The sequence below is a fragment of the Stenella coeruleoalba genome, assembly GCF_951394435.1.
Source record: "Stenella coeruleoalba genome assembly, chromosome: 20".
NCBI lineage: Eukaryota > Metazoa > Chordata > Mammalia > Artiodactyla > Delphinidae > Stenella > Stenella coeruleoalba.
The window spans coordinates 42,844,660-42,858,132 of NC_137166.1; positions in this window are offsets into that span (position 1 = coordinate 42,844,660).

Consider the following 13,473-nt stretch of genomic DNA (forward strand, 5'->3'; position numbering starts at 1 on the left):
GTAAGCTGAGGTCTGTTCTCAGCTTCTAGAGGCCTCCCACATCCCTTGGCTTGTGGCCCCTTCTTCTGTCTTCAAAGCCACTAACAGCAGGCCCAGTCCCTCTCATGCTTCAAATCTCTCCTGCCTCTTTCTAACACTTCTGCCTCCATCTTCCACTGTCAAGAACTCATGTGATTACATTGGGCCCATCTGAATAATCCAGGATAACCTCCCTCATCTCAAGGTCCATAACTTAATCATATCTGCAAAGTTCCTTTTGCCATGTGATGTAACAGGTTCACAAGATCCAAAGATTAGGCCAATATTTGGTCACACCAATATGTACATACACATAATAGAAAGCGTCACCAAATAGTTGACACTCAAATACTTTCTTTCTTTTTTTTAATGAATTTATTTATTCATTTATTTATTTTTGGCTGTGTTGGGTCTTCATTTTTACGCGTGGGCTTTCTCTAGTTGTGGCAAGTGGGGCTACTTTTCATTGCGGTGCACGGGCTTCTCATTGCGGTGGCTTCTCTTGTTGCGGAGCACAGGCTCTAGGCACATGGGCTCAGTATCTGTGGCTCTCAGGCTCTAGAGCGCTGGCTCAGTAGTTGTGGCGCATGGGCTTACTTGCTCCATGGCATGTGGGATATTCCCGGACCAGGGATCGCACCTGTGTCCCTGCACTGGCAGGTGGATTCTTAACCACTGCACCACCAGGGAAGTCTTCAAATACTTTCCATTCCCTTTTTTTCTATTTTATTTTTTAAAAGCAGGGATTGCCCAATATACCTGTACAGCCTTTAGGTTGAGAACACAGATCCCAAAGTCAGCCGGCCCTGGTTAGAATTCGATCAGCACCGCTTCCTAGCGGGGTGCTCTTGGGAAAGTCACTTAACCTCTCTCTGTGCTTCAGTTTCCCCTTTAACAAAAACAAATGATGCCAATAGTACCTTGCTTGTGGGGTTGTTGTGAGAATCCAACAGATTAATAATTCCTGGCAATACAGCGAATGCTGTCAAGTATTAGCTGTCATTATTCGATTGATTCATACTCTTCACCTTAGGGAAAGACGCTGCACTGATGTCACTCTGCCCTCAGGGCTCTGCACCCCGGGGCCCTGTTGGTGACAGATGTTGTTCCAGAGCCCTGAGTCACCCCGTCCTGGGGGGGAGTAAGAGTCAGCCTTGCCCAGACCCTCCCCAGTTCAGCAGGCAGCTGAGGGGTGGCCTGAGCCACCTTCTTACCCCTTTCACAGATGAGACACTGAGGCACAGATGTGAGGGGTCTGGCCCAAGGCCACACAGCTAGAGAGTGGGTTGGAGGCACTCTGGACCAGACCTTGCCCTGGGCGATGCTGGGGACACAGCAGTGACTGACAATGTCCCTGTCTCTGTCCAGTGGAGCCCCCACTCCACTGGCGTAGACAGCTGTGCTCAGACAGCAATAACCCAGGGCGGTCGGGGCTGTGATGGGGGGAAGTGCAGGCAGAGTCACTGGGGCTCAATGAGGGACATTCTGGTTCTGTGGGAGCCCTTGGGAGGGGTCCAGGCCAGCCTGGGGGGTAAGGGCAAGTTTCCAGAGGAGGGGACCTCTGAACTGAGGTCTGAATGACCTCGGTCATCCCTGGAGAGAGATGAGGCTGCACATGGGCCAGGGCTGGGCCCACAGGGCATTGAATGACAGACGCGGAGTGAGGGCTTTATCCTGACGGCCTGGGACCCGCTAATTCATGGGACCCAGGGACTCCCCTCGCCCACCCCAGTCCCATGCACCTCTCAGGAGTGAGTTCAGTGTCCCTCAGACAAAACCCCTTTTTGTCTAAAGGAAGTAGCCCATTGCCTGTTCCAAAGGCCAGCAGAAGGATCTGGTGGGGGGCCGGGGGGAAGCTGGGGGTTCTGCCCTCCCTGGCCTGCCCCTCTGTACCAGGGTTCTTGACCTTCCCCAATCAATAGAAATTGACTAGAGGCCAGACAAGAAATTCAGGCAACGCTTTATTGGGGCCCCTGCTGCAGCAGCGGGAACAAGAACAAACAACAGGTTCCCTTGCTTTCTCGCTCCCTGAGCAGGGGGGCAAGCTTGTTCCTTATACGGGGTGAGGGTAGGGGTGTGTCCAGGGGTCGGGCGGGAGGGCTGGCTTAGGTGTTTTGCCCCTTAGGTGGTGTTGAGTGCAGGAGGCAGGCACAGTACCCTGCTTTTGCTCCTGACACCCTGTTTTTGCTCCAGGCTCTTCAAAAGTGGCAGTTGGGGTTTTTGGTCTCCTTGTATCTTTTGGGTCCAGAATTTGCCCCAACTCTGCATGCACGCAGTTATTTCAGTCCCATACGATTTCTTTGTATTTTATTGCTCAAGCAGAGGTGTGTCCAGGTGCAGGCATTGCAGCGCTGCAGCAAAGGGTCCTAGGTCCCAGTCTGTCTCACGTCCTCCCAAAGCCAGAGACAAGCCCTGAAGTCATTACTCACTTCACAGTAACCAAACCTAATGTTAATTGAACAACTACTAAGTGCCAAGCAGTGTTTTTGGCTAGGGACTCAGTAGTGAGCAAAACAGACAAAACCCTGCCCTAAAGGGGCTGACATTCCAGTGGAGAAGACAGGAGAGGGCAGATAGATACACAGATGAGAGAGGGAGCCAGCAAAATGAGGCAGGGTGGGGCTGGGGAATGCTGGGGAAGGGGCATGCAGTATGAAGTATTGGGGTCAAGGATGGCCAGCGTGTGGGGAACTGCTACGGGAGTGAAGGGAGGGAGCCACATTGATTGAGGGAGAACATTACAAGTATTGGGAACCCAGGGAAACGGCCCAGGGAGGGTGCAGGCAATTCCCCCGCCCCAGGGCTCTGGGCACCCAAAAAGATGAACTTTTAGCTGAAAAACTCCCCTGTCCCACTCCAGAGTATTTCTCTTTTCTTGACTTCCTTTATTAAATTCTGAGACTAGAAGACACTCCCCCCAGTACACACACACACACACACACACACACACACACACACACACACACACACACACCCTTCCTCAGCAATCTCTGTCTCTCCCCTGATTTTTGAAACCCCCAAAGACAGGGGTCTGTCTTTAGGGACGGGGTGTGTCTTGGTCACCCTTGTGTCACCAGCAACCTGGCATGATGCCTTTAAAATATAAATCTGATCTCATCAGATTTCTGATAAAACCATCCATGGTTCTGGGGCTTCCCTGGTGGCACAGTGGTTAAGAATCTGCCTGCCAATGCAGGGGACATGGGTTCAATGCCTGGTCCGGGAAGATCCCACATGCTGCGGAGCAACTAAGCCAGTGAGCCACAACTACTGAGCCCGTGTGCCACAACTACTGAGGCCCGAGCACCTAGAGTCTGTGCTCAGCAACAAGAGGGGCCACCGCAATGAGAAGCCCGCGCAACCCCAACGAACAGTAACCCCCGCTTGCCGCAGCTAGAGAAAGCCCGCGCGCAGCAACGAAGACCCAATGCAGCCCCCCCAAAAATAATAAATAAAAAAAATAAACCCCATCCATGGTTCTGCATTGCTCTTGGAATGAAATTTAACCTTCACACATCCTTCTAAGAGACCCTCACGTGCTGCCTCTCCTTGCTCACCCCCTCCCCCAACACTTCACCTCCTACACTCCCTTTCCCTCTAGCTCACTCGGCTCCAGCCCCACTGGCTTCTCTGCTGTTCCTGCAACATGTCCGTCTCCTCCCCACCTCAGGGCCTTTGCATCACCCAGGAGGCTGTGCTGGCTCCTGCAGGACCCCCAGGGGCCCTTTGCCTCTTGTCCCAGCGAAACCAACCCAGATGCATACATATTCAGTGGTATCTGCGATCTGTGTCTTGCTGGGGGCATTGACCGCATCCTCTGCTGGGCCCTGAAGGAGTACACCGCAGTCTGCTAGGGTGCAAATGTCACCATTGGACCCTGGAGGAATTCTTCCTTCTGTGGTGAGTCATGGTTGAGTAGGGCAGGAACTCATCACAAGTTCTAGATGGCCACGCCCACTGTTAACAGACCGAAACACTTCTGTACTCCTGAGGGCCCCCAACTTCTTCCCACATTCCAAAGCCTGGTATAGCAAGGGCTTCCAGACTCTTCCCAGGTTCCAGCTGGATGCATGCTAATTGGTTTGGAGCAATTCTATTTGACTGCTGTATATTTTAATACCACCCCTGGGCTGACTCTGTGATTCCTTGTGCTATTCCCTGCCTCCCTGTCAAGTGGACTAGAGATCCTTTTCTACCCTCGGAGAGCCTGACCTGAGAGGTCCACCCTTCTAATTCCCAGAGATGCCAGTAATCCCCCAAACTGCTAACACTTCCTGAGCATCTATACTGTCCCAGGCACGGGGCTGAGGGCTTCATGTACTTCTTGCTGTCCCCTCCTCGGAAACACCACATGAGTGACAGACAATGACTTTTTAAACCCACATTTTACAGCTGGAAAAACTGAGGCTCACAGAGTTAAAGTCACTTGTCCACAGCTGATAAAGGACATTGTTAGACTGGAACCCAAGACTTTCTTTCTCCAGGGATGGAAGAAGTTTTATTATAGCAACATCCTGCAATTCTTTCTTTCTTAATTCTTTAGCATAGAAAATTTCAAACACAAACGAAAGTAGAGAGAATAGTATCGTGGAGGTTCTTGTACCCATCAGGCAGCATAACAATGGCTAAGTTGTGGACAACTTTGTTTGACCCACCACACTCCTCACCTTATTATTCACTTTTTGTGAAGCAAGTCCCAGACATCATGGAAGCCTATAGATCAGCATGATTCTCTAACAGATAGGGCTTAAAAAAAAAAGGCATGATTTGCTCACACCTAACAAAATGAACAAGAATTCCCTGATATGAAAAACTGAGTCCATATTCATATCTTTCTGATTGTCCCCAAAATAGCCTGCCCTCCTCCCCTGCACCACAATTTTTCCTGACTCCCTAATGCTTGGATATCAGAGGTTCGAACATTAGGGATGCAATAGGGACAAGGCGTGTTCTCTGGGGGGGCACCACTCCCTCGCCCAACCCAAAGGCACCAAAAGTTCTCATGGGACCATTAGGGGATCAGAACGTCCCTAAAACCGTGCCCTGCCCCCAGGATGTTAGATCCAGATGTGACTCTCTGGTACCATGCACTAGGGAGCCCTCCAAGCCTTGGGGGTCGGGGAGAGAGGGGTGGGATTGTTCCTGGAGAGGGAAGGATAGGCTAGGGGCTGTTTCTAGAATAACAATAGGTCACGTTTATCATGGGCTCATGATATGCCAGGTGCTGTCCCAAACCCATAGTTTATTTTAACTTGCTTAGTCCTCAAAACAAGTCTGAGGTCGGTACTAAAGAGTCCATTTAATTAATTAATTTATTATTATTATTTTTAAAGAGTATAGTTGATTTTTAAAAATATTTATTTACTTATTTGGTTGTTCCAGGTCTGAGCTGCAGCAGGCGGGCTCCATAGTTGCAGCCCCAGGGCTCCTTAGCTGCAGATCGCTGGCTCCTTAGTTGTGGCACGTGGGCTCCTTAGTTGCGGCATGCAAACTCTTAGTTGTGGCACGCATGTGGGATCTAGTTCCCTGGCCAGGGATGGAACCCAGGCCCCTGGCATTGGGAGCACAGTTTTATCCACGGCCCAGCCAGGGAAGTCCTAGGGATCCATTTTAGAGATGGGGAGGCTGAGCCCCGCTAGAGAGGTAAGCAACAATGTCCTGGTCGGGGACAGAGCCGGGATTTGACGCACAGAGGCAGGGAGCCGGGGCGGCAGGGAGCCGGGGCACCAGGGTGCAGATTCTAGTCGCTGCGCTTGTTTTCTCCGCCCTGTCAGCTGCGACGGGCCCCAAGCACAGCCGCTACCAGCTCTGCCTGGACTCCTGCTGTGCAGGGCACCTCGGCGTCCCTGCCCGGCTGCACCCGCCCAGCGGCGACCGTGCCTGTGCTGAGGGCTGTGCCTGCCACGACGATGCGCACCTGTGGGCGCCGGGCCAGACCCAAACTTCTGCCGGCCCCAAGCCTCCACCATGCCCTGTTTGGGTCAGCTGGGCTGGGCCGGGATGCTTATCTGGCCTCCCTCCCTAGGTCTAGCTGAACTGATGCACCCGCTGCTGCAGCTGCGACAGACCAGGACGTTTCCGCGGCTGCTCCGTGCCCTATTGGGGAGGTCTGTGGTCTGCGGGGTGGCCCGCTGGACTGCCCGAGCCCCCTAGGCACCTGTGTGGCCACCGGAGACCCTCATTACTTCACCTTCGATGGGGCTGTGGCCCACTTCCAAGGCACCTGCACCTACCACCTGGCCCATTCCTGCGAGCCAGATCCCATCCACGGGGGCTTCTCCTTCAGCGTAGAGGCTTCCAACAGGAACTTCTGCAGCCTGCACGTGTCCTTCCTGTACCGCAAGGAGGAAGAGCTCAGCAGCTGGGGGCTGAAGACCCGTGTGATCCTGGAATGGGGCCAGCAAGTTCAGGTGACAGGGCAGAATGGTAAGGCCCACTCAGTCCTGTCCAGGCCAATCCCTCATCCCACTTTCATGCCTTTAAGTCCACGCCGTCATCCATCCATCAATCCTTATAACCATTCTTCCGTACAACCATCCTCAATCCATCCATCCCCTACCCTTCCATCCTTCCACTCCTCAATTGATCTGCCCCTCTATCAACGCCTCCCTTCACTGAAATTCCCCTGCATCAAACCATCTCTAACAGTATAGCACACCATCGATCCCTCCATCCCTCCATACTTCGGTTCATTGCTCCCTCTATCTGTCCATCCTTCCATCCATCCATTCAACAAAACTGTACACTGACTTTGTGTCAGACCCTGTTCTAGGCTCTGGGAGCACAGCACAGAACAAAACAGACAGGGCCCTCCTCTGCTTGACTTTACATTGTAACAGTGGGAGACACACAGTAAAACATAAATATGTAATGTATCAGATGGTAATAAGTCCTAGAAAAATAAAACACCAAAGGAAGATTGGGACTGCGTGTGTGTATGGGGTGGGGGTTATAATTTTAAATCGGGTGAGGTTCCCTCTGGCTTCATGTGGGGAACAGACTATTGAGGGCATCTGGGGAGCAGGTGGACCATAGAGGAGGCTAATGGGATAGGCCAGGCGGGAAGGGGCAGGGGTTGGAATCAGGGAGAGGGTAGTAGGGGATGGGGAGAAGTGGGTTTCTGAAATATTTTGAAAGGATCGGATGTGGGGTGAGAGAGAGGGCGAGTTCCAGGATGTCTTGGTTTTTGGCCCCTGCATCCTGAAGGATGGAGCTGTCCCTGCCTGAGATGCAGAAGGTGCGGGGCAGGGCTTGGGGTATGATGGGAGCTCAGATTTGGACACGTGGAGTTGGAGATGCCCCTTAATGCTCCCTCCCTTCCCCCATACCTGCGGCATTGGGCAGGGGCAGGAGGTGGCATGAGGAGTCAGACCCTGAGCGTCCCCCATGCCCAGGTGGATGGCGAGGTGGTGGGCCTCCCGGTGCAGCTGGGCCCCGAGGCCCACCCGTGGCGGGCACCCAGCTCCAGCTACGGTTCAAAGGCTGCCACACGCTATTCCTGCAGGTGGGACCTGAGTACCAGGGCCGCCTCTGCAGCCTCTGTGGCAACTTCAGCGGTGACCCTGGTGATGACAAGGTGCTCCCCAGTGGGGTGCCCGGCTCCAGCGATGCTGATTTGGCAACACCTGGCAGAGCTGGGACAGCTGGCCTGGGTGAGGGGCCATACTGGACCAGGGAGGCCTGGGCTGGGGGAAGTGCGGGGCTGGGGGCAAACAGCAGGTGGTGCCTCAAGGACAGACAGGCTGAAACAGAGGCCGCTAATAGCAAACGTGGGGTCCCCCTTATTACCAGGAACTATTCTACCCATTGACAGATGGGGAAACTGAGGCACAGAAGATAAGTATTTGCCCAAGTTCTCACAGTAACAAATGATGGAACAGGGATTAGAACCCAGGCAGCCTGGCTCCAGAGTCCTTGATCTTAAATACTGCGCTCGACCACCTTTGCCAAAAGGAGACAGCAAATCCTCCCCGTCACCAAACCTTTAGTCCTGAGATGTCCCATGCAGCAGCCACGAACCTCATGTGCCACTGAAAATCAAATGTGAATGAATTTAAATTAAATTAAACCTCTCGTTCCAGTCACACTAGTCGTATCGCAAGTGCTCAATGGCACAGGCGGCTGGGGACTGCTGTACTGGATGGCACAGGGGTAGAGAGCCGTCCAAAGGCAGAGCTGGGATTTGAAGCCAGCAGAGCTGACTCCAGAACCCACGCTCTACTGGCTACTCGGGCTGAGCGGCAGTAGGAACATCATTTTACCATGGGTTGGGGTTTTATAAACTTTATAAAACTGTGCCAGGGGCTGTCAGGGCCTGAAGGGAGAGGCTGGCAGGGGCTGGTCCGGCAGGGGGCAGGACGTGAGGCTTGGAGGTGTTCGTGCTGAGTCCCCGGGACCCCCCAGCTGTCAGCAGGACGTGGGGGGTGCTCTGAGCCCTGCCGGGACAGGTCCCGCGGGGGAGCAGCTCTACAGAGTTCTGGCGAAACGCGCCGGGTCCTTCGCCGAATGCCACTGGTACGAGGACCCCGTGTCCTCTATGCAGGCCTGCGTCTTTAACCTCTGCCAGTACGGCCCTGGCAACCGCATGCTGTGTGCCGCCGGAGGCCTACGCCGAGCTCTGCACCCTGCGTGGCATCCGCCCGCCCGAGTGGCGACCCAGCCTGGGATGCAGTAGGTGCCTCTTCCCTTCTGACCAGGACCTCACCCTTCGGGCAGTTAGGATGTCCCCTTGCTCGGCTGACTGGAAACCCCTCACCCCCAGGGAGACCCCAAACCCTGCTCTCTGGGGTGGCGACCCAAACCTCAAACCAGAATCAGGGCTCCTCTCAGCCCCTGTCTAATCCCCCCTCCTACCTCTCCGTACTTGATCCTGAGTAGTCCTCATTGTTTATCATGTGCCATGATTTTTAAGTGGCCCGTGGATGGGATATTAATAGACCGCATGGAGGGAAAGCATTAACCAGGACCAACGGCGATTTCCGAAGTATCCCGAGGTCCATCCCTGCCCCCTCCCGCTCCGCCCCGCCCTGCAACCATCCTAGGTTTTTCTCCCTCTGATTGAGGGATCCAGGCTTTCAGGGTGGTGCCCCTCCCCCAGGTATGGTGTGTCCTGCCACCAGCTACTATGACTTCTGTGGGCCACCCCCTCCGCTCCCCGCGCTTGCCAGAGCACGGCGGGCTGCTTCTTCTGCCAGGGCTTTGCCCTGAAAGCGGGCATCTGCATGCCGCACACTCGCCGTGGCTGCTGCCCGCAGGGCTGCTACGTATCCTTCTGGGTGCTGGGGTGCTGCCCACGGCCACCTGTGACCAGAGGTGCGTGAGCCACAGGCCTGGACACCCACTCGAGTACCACCCTCATGCCTGCGGGCCCCACGAACTGTGCCACCGGCGCAGGGGTGTTCGGGGCTGCTGCCCCATGCGTTCCAGGACATTCTGGCTCTACGGAGACCCTCACCTGCACACACTCAGTGGGACTCGCCACCAGTGTTGAGGGCTTGGCCAGGAGACACTGACCAGAACGTGCTGGCACACCACACGCCCCCTCACCCTCTGAGTGGAGCCCTGGGGTGCCACGTGGGCCCAGCAGGTGGATGGGGACGTGGCAGGATGGCGGCTGTCACTGCTGATGGGACAATTTTGGGAGGTCCAGGTAGGCATCGGCCAACTCATAATGAACATGAATAAGAACAGGCTGAAAAAATGGCAGCCCAAGGGCATTCCCTTTGGAGACAGAGATACTGGGGTTCTGACGCCCTTAAAACTGCGCAGAGCGTCCCTGCCCCAGCCCTGCAATTCAGAGGTCCCGCTCCGGACACCTCTGACTGCATCCCTCCCCACGGGTGGCAGAGTCCAAGGCCCTTTGAAAAGTGCCCCCAGGATCCTGCTGTCCCTCTCAACCCCTTCTAGACCTTGCTCCAGAGAATGGACCAGGCAGCGGCAATGAGCACACGCCAAGGCCCCCCTGCAGCCCCCCTGCAGGGGAGGGTGGAACCAAACTGGGCTGAGGAGAGCAGGCTCGGTCGTATGAATACGCAGGACCTCTGCCAGGGCTGGAAGGTAGGAGGTGGGCCTGGGGCAGCCCGTCCTTGGGCACCATTTCCTGTCCAGGAACGCTGAGGAGTCACACCTGGCCTCTGGGCATTAGGAAGGTCCTGGTGTCAAGGCAGGAGGATAGAACGTATTTCCTTTAGCAGTTTGGCAGCTTGAAGACATATGAGATGTGGGCCTCCATTTATACTCTTGTTCTGGGCCCACAATTCAGGGACAAATGGACACCGGGCCCACCCGGTATTAGTCTAGGCTCTAGCCAGCAATGGGGTGAAGTGGTGAAGCGCGTGGTGCCGGACCTGGAGGCCTGGGTTTGAATCCCACTGTGCATTTGCTAGTGACCTTGGCTTTACATTTCTGTGGTTTGGTTGCCTCATCTGTAAAATGGGGGATCATGGTACTGTGAACACTTCTGTGGCCAGACGTGTGGGTTTTCCACTCCAGGCAGTTCTCTACAATTTAGTTCCATTCTGACCCTCTCTACCCAGGTCAGCATCAGACCCCACAGGCTAAAAGGTTCAATCTCCCAAGACCATCCCCACTTCGGATGCCAAGCCCAAGTAGTGGGTCCCCATGTTACCCACACTTCTGTCTGATTTGGCTACAAATCAGGGGTTCCCACGACCCTCTCCTCTGTTTCGATAATTTGCTATAATGACCTGCAGAACTCAGGGAAACACTTACATTTACTGGTTTATTATAAAGGTTCTTACAAAGGATACAGATGGAGAGGTGGAGAGGTACATAGGGTGGGGTCTGTGAAAGGGTCCCGAACATGGGAGCTTCCGTCCCCGTGGAATTGGGATGTGTCATCCTGCCAGCATGTGGTTGTGTTCACCAATCTGAAGCTTCCCAAACCCCATAGTTGAAGTTTTTTTTTTTTTTTTTTGCAGTACGCGGGCCTCTCACTGCTGTGGCCTCTCCTGTTGCGGAGCACAGGCTCCGGACGCACAGGCTCAACAGCCATGGCCCACGGGCCCAACCGCTCCGCAGCATGTGGGATCTTCCCGGACCGGGGCACGAACCCGTGTCCCCTGCATCGGCAGGTGGACTCTCAACCACTGAGCCACCAGGGAAGCCCTGAAGTATTTTTATGGAGGCTTCATCACATAGGCGTGATCAATCATTGACTCAATCCCTACCCCGCTCTCCTCTCCCCAGAGGAAGCGGGGGTGGGACAGAAAGTTCCAGGCTTCTAATCATAGCAACAAGCTTCTAATCTTGGCTTGATTTTTCGAGGGACCGGCCCCCATCCAGAAGCCCACCAAGCATTGCCTCATTAGAACAAAAGACACTCCTATCACCCAGGAAATTCCAAGGGATTTAGGAGCTCTGTGTACCAGGAACAAGGGTCAAGGACCAAATAGCAAAACAAAAGATGCTCCCTGCACCCCTATCGCTCAGGAAGTATAAGGGTTTTAGGAGCTGTGTGCCAGAAACTGGGGGCAGAGACAACATATATATTTCTTAATATGTCACAGGGGCCTACCTGTATGTGAAGATGAAAAGGTATAAATTGCCTAGGACAAGGCATTTAGTAAGGGCATAAAGTGTTTGATAAATAAATCAAACATATAACTGCAAAGGCAAACCAGCTTCCTGGCCGTGCTCCGCTCCCCACCACAGAGTAAAGATACAATCTTGAAAAATCTTAAGTCAGGTCACAAGGGTCCTATCTCAAAGCCTTCCCACGGCTCTGTCTTACTCGGAGTAAAACTGTGGCCCATGTGACCCCACAAAACTGGCCTCTGTGACCTCTCTGCCCTCATCTCCTCTAACTCGCCCCCTTCATCACTCTGCTCCAGCCATACCAACCTCTCTGCTTCTCCTCCAACAGCCAGGCAGGCTCCCGCCTCAGGGCCTTTGCACTGGCTCTTCCCTTGGCCTGAAACACTCTTCCTGGAGAGGCTCACATATAGCTGATGCACTCTCATTCTCTCAAATGTCACCTCCTCTGAGAAGCCCTCCCTGACCACCCCCATGAAAGGAGCCATCCCTCCCAGTCTCTCTCTATTATAATCTCCCATTTTCTTTCCTTCAAAGTAATGTATCAGTATCTTAAATCCTCTTTTCTTTTTTAAAAAAATATATTTATTTATTTTATTTTTGGATGCGTTGGGTTTCAGTTGCGGCATGCGGGATCTTTCATTGCGGCGCGTGGGCTCTTTGTGGTGGCGTGTGGGCTTCTCTCTGGTTGTGGTGCCTGGGCTCCAGAGTGCATGAGTTCAGTAGTTGCGTCACATGGGCTTTGTTGCCCCGAGGCATGTGGGATCTTAGTTTCCCGACCAGGGATCAAACCTTCGTTCCCTGCATTGGAAGGCAGATGCTTAACCACTGAACCACCAGGGAAGTCCTTCAATCATCTTTTCTATTGATCACTTCTTTGTTTCCTGTCTGTCTTCCTCTTGACAGAATAAGAGCTCTCCAAGGGCAGGGACTTAGTTTATTTTGTTGAAAACTAGACAAAACTCCCTGGGAGAAAGATAATAAACCAGTACATAAGTAAACTTCTAGTATGTCAGAAGGTAATACAGTTTGTTCTGTAGAAAAATTAAGCAGGAGAGGAGACAAGAGCATGCATTGGGGTGTTACGCTTTAAGACAGAGGGCAGGGAAGCATTGGGGCAGAGACCTGAAGGAGATGAGGGAGGGAGTCAGGTAGACACAGGAGGGAAGGGTAACCAGGCAAAGGGAACAGCCAGTGTAAAGGTCCAGAGGTTGGAATGGTGCCTGGTGTGTAGCTAGAGCAGGGTGAGCAAGGGGGTGAGTGAGAGGAGATGAGGACAGAGGAGAGAGAGAGGCTGGTTCTGTAGGGTGGCACAGGCCACAGGTGGGAGTTTAGATTTTATCTGAGTGTACTAGGCAGCCATGGGAGGGGTTGGGGCAAGGGAGGGACAGGATCTGATTTGTGATTTTAAAGGATTCAATGGATGCCGCATGGAGAGCGGATCACGGGGCGGGGGGCAGGAGCAGGGGGTCCCCAGAGGGACTGGTATCTGGGCAGGTCTGCCTGACACAGCCTGGGTGCCTGTGTTCCAGGTGAACGGGTCCCGACCCTGGCTGGGGGCACTCTCCGGGCATTCTCCACGTACTCCACCATCACAGTCAGGCGGCCCCTGGCCTCTCTGTGGCCTTTCACGTGCTCTCTGGGTGACAGCGCCTGAGAACTACACTGGCAACCTCTGTGGCCTGGCTGGGGACTTTCACACGGATACTCAGGGTGGCTTCCGTGGCTCCAACAGCACGTGGCTCTCTGATGCCCACGGCTCAGCCACAGGCCTGCCACCCTCTGTTCCCGCAAGACACAGACCTGACAAGGCAGCCCTATTCCAGGCCTTCTGCAGATGGCTGGGGCCCGAACAGGCCCTATAGGGCCTGCAGTAAGGACACGGAGCCTCGGATCCACTTG